Source organism: Podarcis gaigeae (genome assembly GCF_964106915.1).
Source record: "Podarcis gaigeae genome assembly, chromosome: 16".
Taxonomy (NCBI): Eukaryota; Metazoa; Chordata; class Lepidosauria; order Squamata; family Lacertidae; genus Podarcis; species Podarcis gaigeae.
Window position 1 is genome coordinate 38,427,047 of NC_139693.1, and position 13,718 is coordinate 38,440,764.

Below are 13,718 nucleotides of genomic sequence, written 5' to 3' on the forward strand. Positions count from 1 at the left end.
AACACCTGAAGGCCACATGTCTCCACTCTGGGCTCTGCAAGCGCCTTCTCTGTGGTAGCCCTGGTTCGGAACCTTCTCCCCAGGAGGTTCATTCAGCTTCTTCCCTCCTGTTGTCTTGGCGATAGCTGAAATTTACTTTTTTTGTGGGGAGGGCTTTGTTTCATAGTCTTTTGCTGCTTTTCCTGGTTTGATGTGTTGATTCTTCTGGTTTAATGTAAAATGATTCATTTGCCTGTTTTAGTGTAGGTTTTAGTTTCAGTCTGTTCAACTGCTATAACGTTTTACAGAGAGCAACATGCATGTATTTTAAAATATACTCCACTGTCTAAAATTTAATTTAAGCTTACCTGGACAGTGTTTTGAGTGAAAGGGGAATAGAAATGTAAGATTCCAAGTTAAAATAAAGTCTTTGTTACCACATAGCAAGAGATCAGGTAACTGTGCCTTGGAATAAATTCCCAAATGGGTTGTCGCTATCTTGAAATGTGCAACCCTTAAAAGGAGGGGATGAGACTGGCAGCGGCATAGAAGCAGACCTGTGTGCTCTTCCCCTGCCCCCCCCCCCCCGATTTTCTATTCATTGAGTTGTCTGTCCATTCAGCTGGTGTCTAAATTTATTTAGTGTAGACAAGACTTTGCCAACATGGCGCTCTCATATGTTTTGGACTCCCACTCCCATCAAGTATCATACCCTCAGGTGAAAATAAGGACATTATGCACTCCTCAGGAACTGACCTTCCTTGATTCCCAATTTTTGTGTGTTCCCACCCCTCGCAGAGCATTTCCTACAAGTAGAAGGGCGAGTGCCACCAGCACTACACCAACGGGATACCATCCTGATAAAACTGCTTAATCCCGGTTTTATTTTATTCTTTGGTAGATTTACAAAAAGAAAAAGACGCACCGTAAATAAATTTTGGAAAGGGCCAAGATTGGACGCAGGTGCAAAAAGCATTTTTTTTAAATATCAAGCCTTGTGCTCTGCTCTTCTCCCCCTTTCTTCCTGCCCAGGGTGGCCCTGCCTTCTGCCTTCTCAGAGCCAGTGTGTCATGTGGGGCTGGGTCTCAGTGGCCGCCTCTCCTCCTCCTCCTCCTCCTCCTCCTCACCCGCTCTCCGGCAGCCACTAAAAGCTGCCATGGAGAGGAGGCCGGCAGCACCAGGAGAGGCAAAGGGGTGCTCCCTCACAGTCACAGTTTGGGATGGCTCATCCTTTCCCCCTAAGCTCAGCAGCAGCAGCACTGGCAGGGGAAATCGGGACGTTCTGGGATCAAAGCAGAAGCCAGGATTGCTTTTGTAATTCCAGCACTAGCAAATTAGGACACTTGGAGGATATGAAATATGCAGAGGCCATGTTGGTAAAGACTCTTCTAGGAACAAATAAGGAAGGGGAAGATTTAAAGAAGGTGTGCAATCCACTAGGAAACTTCCTGTGATTCGGTACTTTGCAAGGATTACAGGAATTGCTGCAACATAATGATTTGCAAAGATTTGATGCCAATTGTTTTGACAATCCCAGCATCAAAACGGCTTTTAAAATGTAAGCTGGGTTGTTTAGAACACAATTTGTGGGTGTGTTTCTGGGCTACAGAAGCCTTTGTCCCAGACCATCAGCCAGAATGGCTGATGGGAGTTGAAATAGCCCAACAATCTCTGGCCTACAGCTTTAAAGCTTAAGCCAGTGCTGTCCAAACTTTTTTCAAAGAGGGCCAGATTTCATGAAGTGAAGGGCCGTGAGGCTGACCAAAGTTGTTGACTTCTTCATTATTTCACAGGTCCACCACATATGGTAGAAATTGCCTTCTTTGATTTTACACTTCCAGCAAGCCTTATTTCTTGTTTTGTACATTTTCCCTAGTTTTGCCGGTGTGATGTACCACCTATACATCATTTTTTCTAAAATTTCTCTGAGTAAGACACATGCTGTGAATTTCATTCCACTAGTCCATAATTTCAACCACTTATAATATTCTCTATTGTATCCCAGGTCCATTGCCCATTTTGTCATGACCTCCTTTATTTCTTCATCTTTAGTGTCCCAATCTAATAATATGTTATACACTTTAGATAATAACTTGGATTTACCTTCAATTATTTCTATCTGGAATTTAGATAGATTTTTTCTCGTTTATCCCTACTTTTTTGTCTTCCTTCCATACTGCGTTTATTTGATGAAATTGCAGCCAGCCTGTTAATTTGTCTTTCAACTCCTCATATGTTCTCAATTTCCATCCACTCTCTGATCTTATCAGTAGGTCTTCATATGTCAGTCTTTCTCCTTCCATATTTGCTTTTTTGGTTGTTAAAATATCAATTGGTGATAACCACCAGGGTGTTTTCCATTCCAGAAGTTTTTTATTTTTCTCCCAAACTTCATATAGTGGCCCTCTAATAATGTGGTTTGAAAAACCTTTATGTACCTTTTCTTTATTTAGCCACAAATAGGCACGCCAACCGAATCTGTTGTTGAAGCCTTCTAAGTCTAACAGATCGGTGTCTTCCAAATTAATCCAATCTCTGATCCAATAGAGGCAGGAGGCCTCAAAGTATAATTACAGATTGGGTACCGAGTATCCCCCTCTTTCTTTCCGATCTGTAAGTAATTTGAATCTAATTCTCGTCTTTTCCCTTGCCATATAAATTTCGAAAGAGTTTTTTGCCAATCTTTAAACATTGAGGAACCTCTAATCACTGGGATGTTTTGGAACAAAAATATCATTCTTGGGAGTATGTTCATTTTTATTGCCGCCATCCTTCCCGCCCACGAAGGTTTTACTCTGTTCCACGTATCCAGATCTTTTTTAATCTCCTTCCATGTTGTGGAATAATTATCCTGAATTAAATTTATGTTTTTTTGTAGTTAGCCAAATTCCCAAAAAAATTATTTTTTTTGCCACCTTGATTCCATTCTGTATCTCCAGTTGTTCTCTTTCATCTTTTCCCAAAGTTTTAGTCAACATTTTTGTCTTTAATTTGTTTAATTTAAAACCAGATAGTTTGCCATATTCTTCTAATATCTCCAAGGCCTTACTAACACTCTCCTGCGGTTCTTCTAGGGATAGCACCAGATCATCTGTGTACGCTTTTAGTTTGTATTCCTTCTTTCCAACTTTGACCCCTCGAATCTCTGGTGTTGCTCTTATTTTGTTCGTAATTACCTCTAATACCATAATGAATAAAAGCGGGGATAGAGGACATCCCTGTCTTGTTCCTTTTTCAATTTTGAATGAATTTGTTAGATTATTGTTTATAATCAGTTTAGCAGATTGGTTCGAATAAATCAATTTTATTCCTTCCATAAATTCGCCCTCTAGCCCTGCTTTCTCCATACTTTTTAATAAGAACAGCCATGAGACGTTGTCGAATGCCTTCTCTGCATCGATGAAAATCAGCACCGCAGGTACCTCATTCTTACACTCCAGATATTCAATAATGTTTATGATATGCCTTTCATTGTCTTTGAGTAACCTATTTGGGAGGAATCCTGCTTGATCTTTATGTATTAAATTTACTAGGGATTTTTTGAGTCTGTTTGCCATCACCTATGCGAAAATTTTATAATCGTTTTTAATAGTGATATAGGTCTATAGTTTTTGATATTTAATTTATCCGTGTCTGGTTTAGGGATCATCGTAATGTGGGCCTCTTTCAATGTCTCTGGCATCCTACCTCCTCTTAATATATTGTTTATGATGTCACATAGCACTGGTGTTAGTTGGTTTTCCAATACTTTATAATATTTAGCTGACAGTCTATCCGGTCCCAGGGCTTTCCCTGGTTTCATCTTCCTTATCGCATCCTGGATCTCTTCTGCTTTTATAGGTTTATTTAATTGAGTTATTTCTTCCTCTGTTATGGTCTTCCCACTGTAGTCTTCTAAATATTCTTCTATCCGGGTTATCTCTTCGTCTTCCTTTTTGTACAATTTCTCATAAAATTTGAGGAAATTTTCCTTTATTTCTTTTGGATCTTCTATCAATTGTTCCTCTATTTGTATCTTATTTATTACATTTTGTTTTTGCCTTTTTCGCAGTTGCCAAGCTAATAGTTTACCTGTTTTGTTAGCCGATTCAAAATATCTTTGTTTCATTAACTTAATTTTCCATTCAATTTCTTGACTTGTTAGCATTGAATACTGTGTTTGTAACATTTTTATTATTTGTATGTTTTGTTCATCTTTCGGGTTTGTTATTAATTTTTCCTCACATTCTCTTAGCTGACTAAGGATTTCCTCTTTCTTTTGTTCTCTTACTTTCCTCTTATAGCTATTTTGCAGAATAATAAACCCTCTTAGGACCGCCTTGCTGGCATCCCAGACTACATCTATACTTGTTTCTTTATTGAGATTCAGACTGAAATAGTCTTTTAAGGTGGCTTTGGCCTTTTCAATAACATCTTCACTCTCTAATAAATATTAATTCATTCTCCATCTGAACCCGCCCTGTGATACACCTTTTATTTCGAAAACTATTGAATTATGATCAGAGAGGGTTCTAGGTTGGATTTCACACTTTGAAGTTCTTAATGTGAGTTCTCTAGAGACCCAGATTTGATCAATTCTGCCCCAGATCTTATGTGGCTCTGAAAAGAAGGTGAATTGCTTCTCTATTGGGTGTTTGTATCTCCAGATGTCTACTAAATGTAAATTTTCCTCCAGATTGTTAAAGGATCTTGGCAGTTTCCCTTGATTACATTTTTTCTTTTCTGATTGTCTATCTTTTTCTGGTGCCGGCACTCCATTGAAGTCTCCCAATAATATCGTCTTGTTACACTCTAGCTCCAGTAATATTAGTTCCAGTTTCTTAAAGAACTCCAATTTATTCAGGTTCGGGGCATATATGTTTATCACATGAAGTTTTTCACCCTGGAAGTTAATTTGTACCCCCAAAATCCATCCTTCATCGCCTTTGCAGATTAATTTGGATTCCCATTTTTCTTTGACGTATATCGCTACCCCTCTTTTTTCCCGCAATAGAATTTATAAACTCAACCCCTATTTTTTTGTTTATCAGAATATGTTTATGCTTTTTAGTCACGTGTGTCTCCTGTATACAGATTAAATCAAGATTCTTTCTTTTCAAAACATTCACGATTTTATTCCTTTTGGTTTTTTCATACAAACCGTTCACATTCCATGACAAAATTTTCAGATTCATTATTGTATTTCCTTTTCAATCTACAAATAACGAATAATTTAGATTCGAGTGGTTTTGTTTTCTGTATTCTCTTCCTCTTCTTCCGCTGCTCCCTCTTCCTCTTCCTCTACTTCTTCTTCCCTTCCTTTATCTTCCTGTTATTTTCCTTTCTCCTTTTTCCTTCTTCTCTCCTCTGGGTCTCCATTTCTTCCTCCATATCTCTCCTCTACTTTTCCAAGATCTTTCTCATATCTACGCAAAAATTTACTCAGTTCTTGGGTCTCAGTAATTCTGAATCTTTTTTCTTTATAGAAAAAGAAGATCCCCTTAGGGAACTCCCATCTATGTTGTATACCATTGTTTTTTAACACACTTACTAGCTGTTTGTAACCTTCTCTTTTGCGTAGGAGTCTAGTTGGTATCTCTTTAAAGATGATGATTGGTCTGCCTTCGACGATTAATTTCTTTTGATAACTTGTACTTCATATCATATTTTTCATCTCCATCGAATTAAATATAACTAGGCAATCTCCTGGAACTTTTTTTTCTTTTACTTGTTTAGACCTTATTTTTATTCTAAAGGCGTTTTCCATCGTATAGGCAACTTCCTCTTCTTTCAGTTCTAACCATTTCGCTAGCTCTTTAGTCATTTTTTCTTTAATATTCTCATTTGTTTCTTCTCCTACTCCTCTAAATTTTAAATTTAGCTGCTTCTGTTTCATTTCAATCATCGCTAAATTATCCAAAACTTGATCTTGATTTCTATTCAGTTCTCCTATTTCATCTTTTATCCTATCTGTCTCCTTCCTTTGTTCTTTCATATCTTTTTGTATTTTTTTGTTTGTTTCTTCCATGGTCTTTGACCGAACTGTCAAGTCTTTAATTTTATTTGACAGTTCTCCTACTGCTCCCTCTATTTTCTTATCTATCAACTCATGCATCTCTCCTAGCTTTTTCTCCATATGTATTTCACTCTGTTTGAATTCCTCCTTTATTTTTAGCCATAGGATATCCAAGTCCTTTATTTCTTCTTGTCGGGATGCTTTCCTATCTAATGGTGTTCCTCCTATCTTTTTCCCGTTTTTCCCAGACATTTTCTCCTTCTCGACTTTTTAAATTGAGTTTCTTGTAATATTTGTTCTCTCCCCTAGAGGGTGCACAATCTTAACCAGTTTTAATTAATTATCAGACAATATATTCAACAGCATTTTCTTAAACAATCTAATTCCAAAAAAAAAATATTTACCAATAGAAATCAAAAAAATAAACGTATGAGGTAGTTCTGTGAATATGACAAATCAGGTTGTTCTCAGTCCCTTTAGGTTCTTACAAATACACAAAGATGCTATTCATTCAAAATTAGCTTGTAGAATTTCCGACTCCAAATCTAAAGTCCCAAATATCAATTAGTTTCCCAAATCAAAATCCCAATTTATAAATTTACAATCTGAAAACTCCGAATTTAGGTAAAGTCCAAGGTAAATTTACAATTAATACAGATTAATTTGAATTGATTCAGTAATAATCTTATTAAGAAATTGTTATTTATGCAATGATAAGGGCCTTATATGAAAACCGTTAATAAAATATTAATCTTACAAGAAAGACTTTATGTAAAGTAACCATTAGAAAAATCATGAATTTAACATATATCTGACTTTGTTTTAGATAATGGCTTCCTGTTCTTTCTTTTACTTGATCTTCAGCCACTTGGTTGGCTTAATCCAATTCAAATATTTTATCAAGAGAGAGAATCCGTATTTGGAAATCGGTCTAAATAAATTTATTCTGTATCCAGAAAGAGACAAAAAGAGCCAACACAGTCTGTAGAGAGAAAAAAATGGATGGGTAAAAAACAAAAATAAAAAATAAGCGTAGTCTCTAATGTGCAGTCTGGTAGGTTCCAAACATTTAGGCCTCCAAAAAAAGGAAAAGGTAGAGAAGAGAGGGTTGTTTATTTTAAGTTATAAATTCTATGCTCTTCAGCCACTTGCTGGCTTAATCCAATATTGAGTTATGTTGAAAAGAGACGTAGAGATCCAAAATCAGTCTATCAAATGGAGGGGAGTATATACCCCAGTAATCTTAAATATACCCCTCTATGACTTAGTTTGTATATAATTCCATTTCAAAAAGCTCCAACCTTTGAGAGTGCAGGGTATTCAGAGTTTAATCCAATCAGTCAAAGAGAACAGATAAGTATCCAAATAAAGATATGTATATAGCCCTATAAGTTCAATTCATGTAGGGTTCCAGGTGACTCAGAAAAAGGAAGTGAAGAAGAAGTCAAAAATCTAAGTTCTTTTTTTGGGGGGGGAGGTTAAAGTCCAAAGTTGAGGTTTGAAAAAAAGAAGCAAAAATTTACACTCCTGTTTATCAATTACCAAGCTGTAATATAGGGGGTTCAGGATTTTTTAAAAAAGTGGATATTATTATTTAATGTCTATTTTAAAGCTTTTGTGTTTTATTTCATCTTCTTTCTTCTCCCCTCCTTCCCCCTTATGTTTCCATATTAAGGATTAAGGCTTCGAAGTATTTCACTCTTTGTAACCACTCTGTTCAGTTCTTTCTCTTATCTTTTAAAGCTCTCCCCAGAAAGAATACAAAGTCTCTAAAGGTCTTCTTCGTTACTTTTATATTATTTAGTTTCCTTTGCCTCGCTTAAAAGTTGCTGAGGACTTTCACTTTTCTGTTTCTACAGCGGGTGACTAATCACTTCCTTTCAAGACTCTTACGGCAATATATCCTGCGCCATTTTCACTCCAAAAAATGGGTCGGGCTCCCCAATTAAATCCTTTTACATCCAGAGTTCACTTAGTGTATAATCCAAATTTTTAGCCAAGAATTATTCCAAAAACACTAAGGGTTCTGTTCCTAAAGTTACGGAGGTTTGACGCTTTTCCAGTGGGAGCTAGAGGCATCGCAACACGGGGTCCCCAGAGCTTACCATTCGCGTTTCTCAGTCCCGTCGCTCTCGAGTCCTTTTAAAAAAACAAACCGAAAAAACGTTGGAACTACTCCAACGCTGCTGGACAGCTTGTCAATCAAGGGTGTCCCCCTTGAGATTTTGGGGTTTGCAGTGCCCTTGCATTGCCCCCAAGCCCCCATGAGGCTCGGAAAAGCCCTTCCGCAGCTTCTCCGCGCTCCTTGCTGCTTGCGATCCAAACCGGAAGTCCCCACCCACCCCATTTCCATCCTGCAGGCTTCTCTTCCCGCCTTCCTAGACTAAAAGAGTTTCTGACCCCTGTGATCTACTTTGGCACAAATAATGTAAAATAGGAATTGACCAATGACTGCTGTTTTAAATTAAAAAATTACATACTGCTACATTCTGTCAAATTAAATGTAACTCTAAAGGCGAGCTGATAAAAAGAATAAATATAACCAAAGGAGTAAAGCAAGGATGCATCTTGGCACCCCACTTATTAAATGACCTGGCTCATCACTCTAAGGATGTAAATGGGCATCCACTGACATTATGCCAACATAAAATAAAACTGTTTTATATGCGGACGATACTACAATTCTTTCTCATACCCAGGTCGGCCTTAGAAGATTTCTGAACTTGTTTTCTTCCTTCTGCCAGATCAACTCCCTGGGAATTAATTACGAAAAATCTAAAATTATGATTTTTTCTCAAAGTCGTCAAATTGTCAAATGGAGACTAGATAATCACCCCATTGACCAGGTAAAATATTTCCTAGGGATATTCTACCAGTGAAATTTAAACTGGACAACACACAGATGCCGATTCTTCATTTTTTCTTCCTCAGAGGCAACCGGATGGTCCCTGCTGCAATAAATATTTTTAATGCCAAGGTCCTTTCTCAGTTATTGTACAGCATTCCAATTTGGATACAAGCATTTAATAGAGAAGTTGAACAAATTCAAGCGACTTTTCTTCGTAAGCTCCTTGGTGCCCCTAAATGCATGAGTTACTTAACCTTATGTGTTGAAACCGGTCAACATCTGATGGAAGCCAAAGCATGGCTGAATACAATCAAGGCCTGGCTGAAAGTTCACTTCAAAACAACATCTAACTCCTTCTTAACCTCTGTGCTTGAAGATCGCATTTCATCTAGATGATATAGAGCAATTCAAGATAAAATGGCCGAAATATTGGGAAATAATAGAGAAAGATGGAGACAACTGGAGGTTGCAGAGTATGGAGAAATTAGAGGGGAAAGTGCGAGATTGGTTACATTATGCTCAGATCAAAGAAGTTTTTAAGCCAGATAAAAAATTAGGATTCCAGGTGGAAAAATCAAAATTAGAAACAGAACTGTTAGAACCCAGCTCTAAGATACTTTCAAGAATGTATAACTTGCTGCTAAAATGGAATACACAGGATGAAACGGTCAAATCAGCTATGATAAAATGGGCACAGGACATTGGGTACAATATCATGTTTGCTGACTGGGAAAAGTTATGGACCACAGCTTTGAGATTTACGGCATGTAATGCCTTGAAAGAAAATATTATGAAAATGATATATAGGTGGTACATGACTCCAGTCAAGCTTGCAAACATATACCATTTGTCTGACAATAAATGTTGGAAGTGTAAAGAAGCTGAAGGAACATTCTTTCACCTCTGGTGGACTTGCCCTAGAGTGAAGGCCTTCTGGGAAATGATATATAGTGAGATGAAAAAGGTATTTAAGTATACCTTCCCTAAGAAACCAGAAGCCTTTTTCTTGGGCATTGTCGGCCAGAGTGTGCAAAAGAAGGATCGAACCTTTTTTATGTATGCTACAACAGCAGCAAGGATATTCATTGCTAAATGCTGGAAAACTCAAGATTTGCCCACACTGGAAGATTGGCAGATGCAACTGATGGACTATATGGAACTGGCTGAGATGACTGGCAGAATCCGAGACCTGGGAGAAGAACTGGTGGAGGAGGACTGGAAGAAATTTAAGGATTATCTACAAAAACATTGTAAATTGTATGAATGTTAAGAAAAATGTAAGATTTGTAATAACATGGCTCCAACAAATTAGTAATAAGGAATACAAATTTGAAGGTAATTGAAAGAAAAGACAAACTTTGGATAAACAGTATTTTATAATTGAGTTCCAATAAGAGAGTCGTTAAATTTCAAAACTTGAGATATTAATAGTGGAAAATTTTATTATATATACTAAATTAAGTTAATAATTTGCTGGCAATTTTTTTTATATATATAAAATATTTATTAAAATTTTTAAAAATAAAGCATAAGCAATAAACAACATTACTTGTGTCGTAACAAAGTTTCATAACTTCTTTGGACTCCCTCACATCTCCCGCTCCCACTTACATCGTTAAAGATAAATTTTTCAAACAAATTATCATCTTCTTTACATTCTTGTATCCGCTCATTTAAATATAATCTAACACTTCTCCAATAAGTTTATATTATCCTTAATCTCATTTAACATCAAATTTAAATCTAAATTAGTGGTGGTCAATTATTTATGATCTAGCATCCTTCTTAACATTCAACCAAATTACAGTATTTTTGTAGATAAATCTTAAATTTCTTCCAGTCTTCTTCCACCCTCTCATCTCCCAGGTCTCGGATTCTGCCAGTCATCTCGGCCAATTGCATGTAGTCCATCAGCTACATCTGCCACTCTTCCAGTGTGGGTAAATCTTGAGTTTTCCAGTTCTTAGCGATGAGTATCCTTGCTGCCGCTGTTGCATACATAAAGAATGTTCGGTCCTTCTTTAACACCTTCTGGCCGACAATACCCAAAAGGAAGGCCTCTGGTTTCTTAGTAAAGGTATACTTAAATACCTTTTTCAGCTCGTTATATATCATTTCCCAGAAGACCTTCACTTTAGGGCAAGTCCACCAGAGGTGAAAGAATGTTCCTTCCTTTTCTTTACATTTCCAACATTTATTATCAGACGAATGGTATATTTTGGCAAGTTTAACTGGGGTCATGTACCATCTATGTATCATTTTCATTACATTTTCCTTCAGAGCATTACATGCAGTGAAGTTCAGCCCAGTGGTCCACAACCTTTCCCAGTCCTCAAACATAATGTTATGCCCAATATCCTGTGCCCATTTTATCATGGCCGATTTAACCATTTCGTCTTGTGTGTTCCATTTCAACAGCAAGTTATACATTCTTGAAAGTACCTTAGTCTTAGGTTCTAACAGTTCTGTTTCCAACTTCGATTTCTCCACCTGGAACCCTAGCTTTTTGTCATTTTTAAAGACTTCTTTAATCTGAGCGTAATGTAACCAGTCTCACACTTTATCCTTCATTTTCTCCAAACTCTGCAATTTCCAATTGTCTCCATCTTTTTCTAGTATTTCCCAATACTTTGGCCATTTGGCCTCCATATTGGGTCTTTTTCGGGCCTTAGCCTCCAGAGGCGAGAGCCACCTTGGTGTTTTATTTTCCAAGAAGTCTTTGTATTTTGTCCAGACATTGAATACTGCTTTTCTGACAATGTGGTTCTTAAAGGCCTTGTTGACCTTAACCTTATCATACCATAAATATGCGTGCCAACCAAAAGAGTTATTAAAACCTTCCAAATCCAGGACATCAGTGTCCTCAAGAAGTAGCCAGTCTTTTAGCCAGCAGAAAGCTGCGGCTTCATAGTACAACTTTAAGTCTGGCAGGGCAAAGCCCCCTCTTTCTTTCGCATCAGTTAATATCTTAAACTTAATTCTGGGCTTTTTGCCCTGCCAGACAAATTTAGAAATATCTCTCTGCCACTTCCGGAAACACTCCGTCTTGTCAACAATCTGTAAAGTTTGGAACAGAAACAACATTCTTGGCAATACATTCATCTTAATGGCGGCAATTCGGCCTAACAAAGAAAGTTTTAACTTTGTCCAACTATCTAAGTCTCTCTTAATTTCTTAAATTTCCCTTCATAAATTTCCAGGAGATGTTGTCAAAGGCCTTCTCCGCGTCTATGAAAATTAACACTGCTTTTGTATTTATATCTGTTTGCAAAAGTTCCAAGATGTCAATAATGTTCCTTGTATTAGCAAACAAATGTCTACCTGGGAGAAAGCCTGTCTGGTCCTTGTGAATTACTTCATTCAATACTTTTTTAAATCTACTTGCCAAAATGTCTGCAAATATTTTGTAATCCACATTTAAAAGGGAGATGGGACGGTAGTTCTTAAGTTGTGTCTTTTCAGATTCCGATTTAGGTATCAATGTGATAAAGGCTTCCTTCCACGATTCCGGCGCCCTCTTCCCCTCCATAATTTCATTGCTGACCTCCATCAATGGTTGTATCAAGTAGTCTTTTAGTGTCTTATAGTACTTGGAGGTCAGACCATCTGGCCCTGGAGACTTGCCCAGCTGCATATTCTGAATGGCTTGTTCAATCTCTTGTCGTGTTATCTTGGTGTTCAGGAGTGATCTATTTTCTTGAGACAGTTTTTTAAGTCCATTTTTTCTCAAAAATTGTTTAATCTCAACCTCATCCTGCGGCCCTTGGGTATATAACTTTTTAAAATATTTCTGAAAACACTTTCTAATTTCCACGGGGTTCTGAATATTCCTTCCTTCAATTTCCAAATTTGTAACTGTATTTAGTTTTTGTCTCTTCTTCAACTGCCAAGCTAGCAGTTTCCCACATTTATTTGCCGATTCAAAAGTTTTTTGTTTCATTAATTTAATCTTCCACTCTATTTCCTGATTGATCAGTTTAGAGTATTGTGCTTGGTAAAGTTTGATTTCTCTCAAAATCGGCTGTGACTTCGGATTTGATCTTAACTTCTTCTCTAGTTCTTTAATTTTCTCTAAGATCTTATCTTTCCTCTCATTTTGTATTCTTTTCTTTACAGCATTCTGTTGTATCAAGAACCCCCTCATCACGGCTTTGCTTGCATCCCAAATGATTCTTTTTTCCACCATAGTGTTCATATTTATCTCGAAATAGTCCTTCAAAACTTTTTGGGCCTTCTTAGTAATCTCCTGATCTCTAAACAAGTTGTCATTCATCCTCCATCTAAAGGATCCGGTTGGTATTAGTGTCATGTCCAGTTTCAGTGCGTTATGGTCGGAGCAGGTCTTTGGGCAGATTTCCACCTTCCTGACCTTGGGGGCCAGACCTCTAGTTATCCATATTTGGTCGCTTCTCGTCCAAGTCAGCTGGGCTTAAGAGAAAAATGTTCCTTCTCTTCCCAGGGGGTTCCTCATTCTCCAGATATCAATCCAGTCCATATTGTCTGTCATTTCAAAAAAAGGTCTTTGGTAGTCTGCCATCTTTTGTAATGTTTTGGCTTTGTGACTTATCCATGTTAGTTGATACGACTCCATTCATGTCTCCCATCATAATGATGTTGTTATAGTCCAGATAGTCCAGCATGGTCTCATGCAACTTCTTATAAAATTCTGATTTCCCCTCATTTGGAGCATAAATTCCTAATATCAAGATCTTCTCTCCTTGATGTTGTATTTCGATTGCCAAGATTCTTCCATGTTCGTCTTTGAATAAAAATTTAGGTGACAGGCTCTCTTTTGCATAAATCACCACACCTCTCTTCTTTACTGTGTCTGAAGATATAAATTCCTGGCCAAGTCTTTTATTTATTAACACTTTTCTATGGAGCCTGGTCACATGT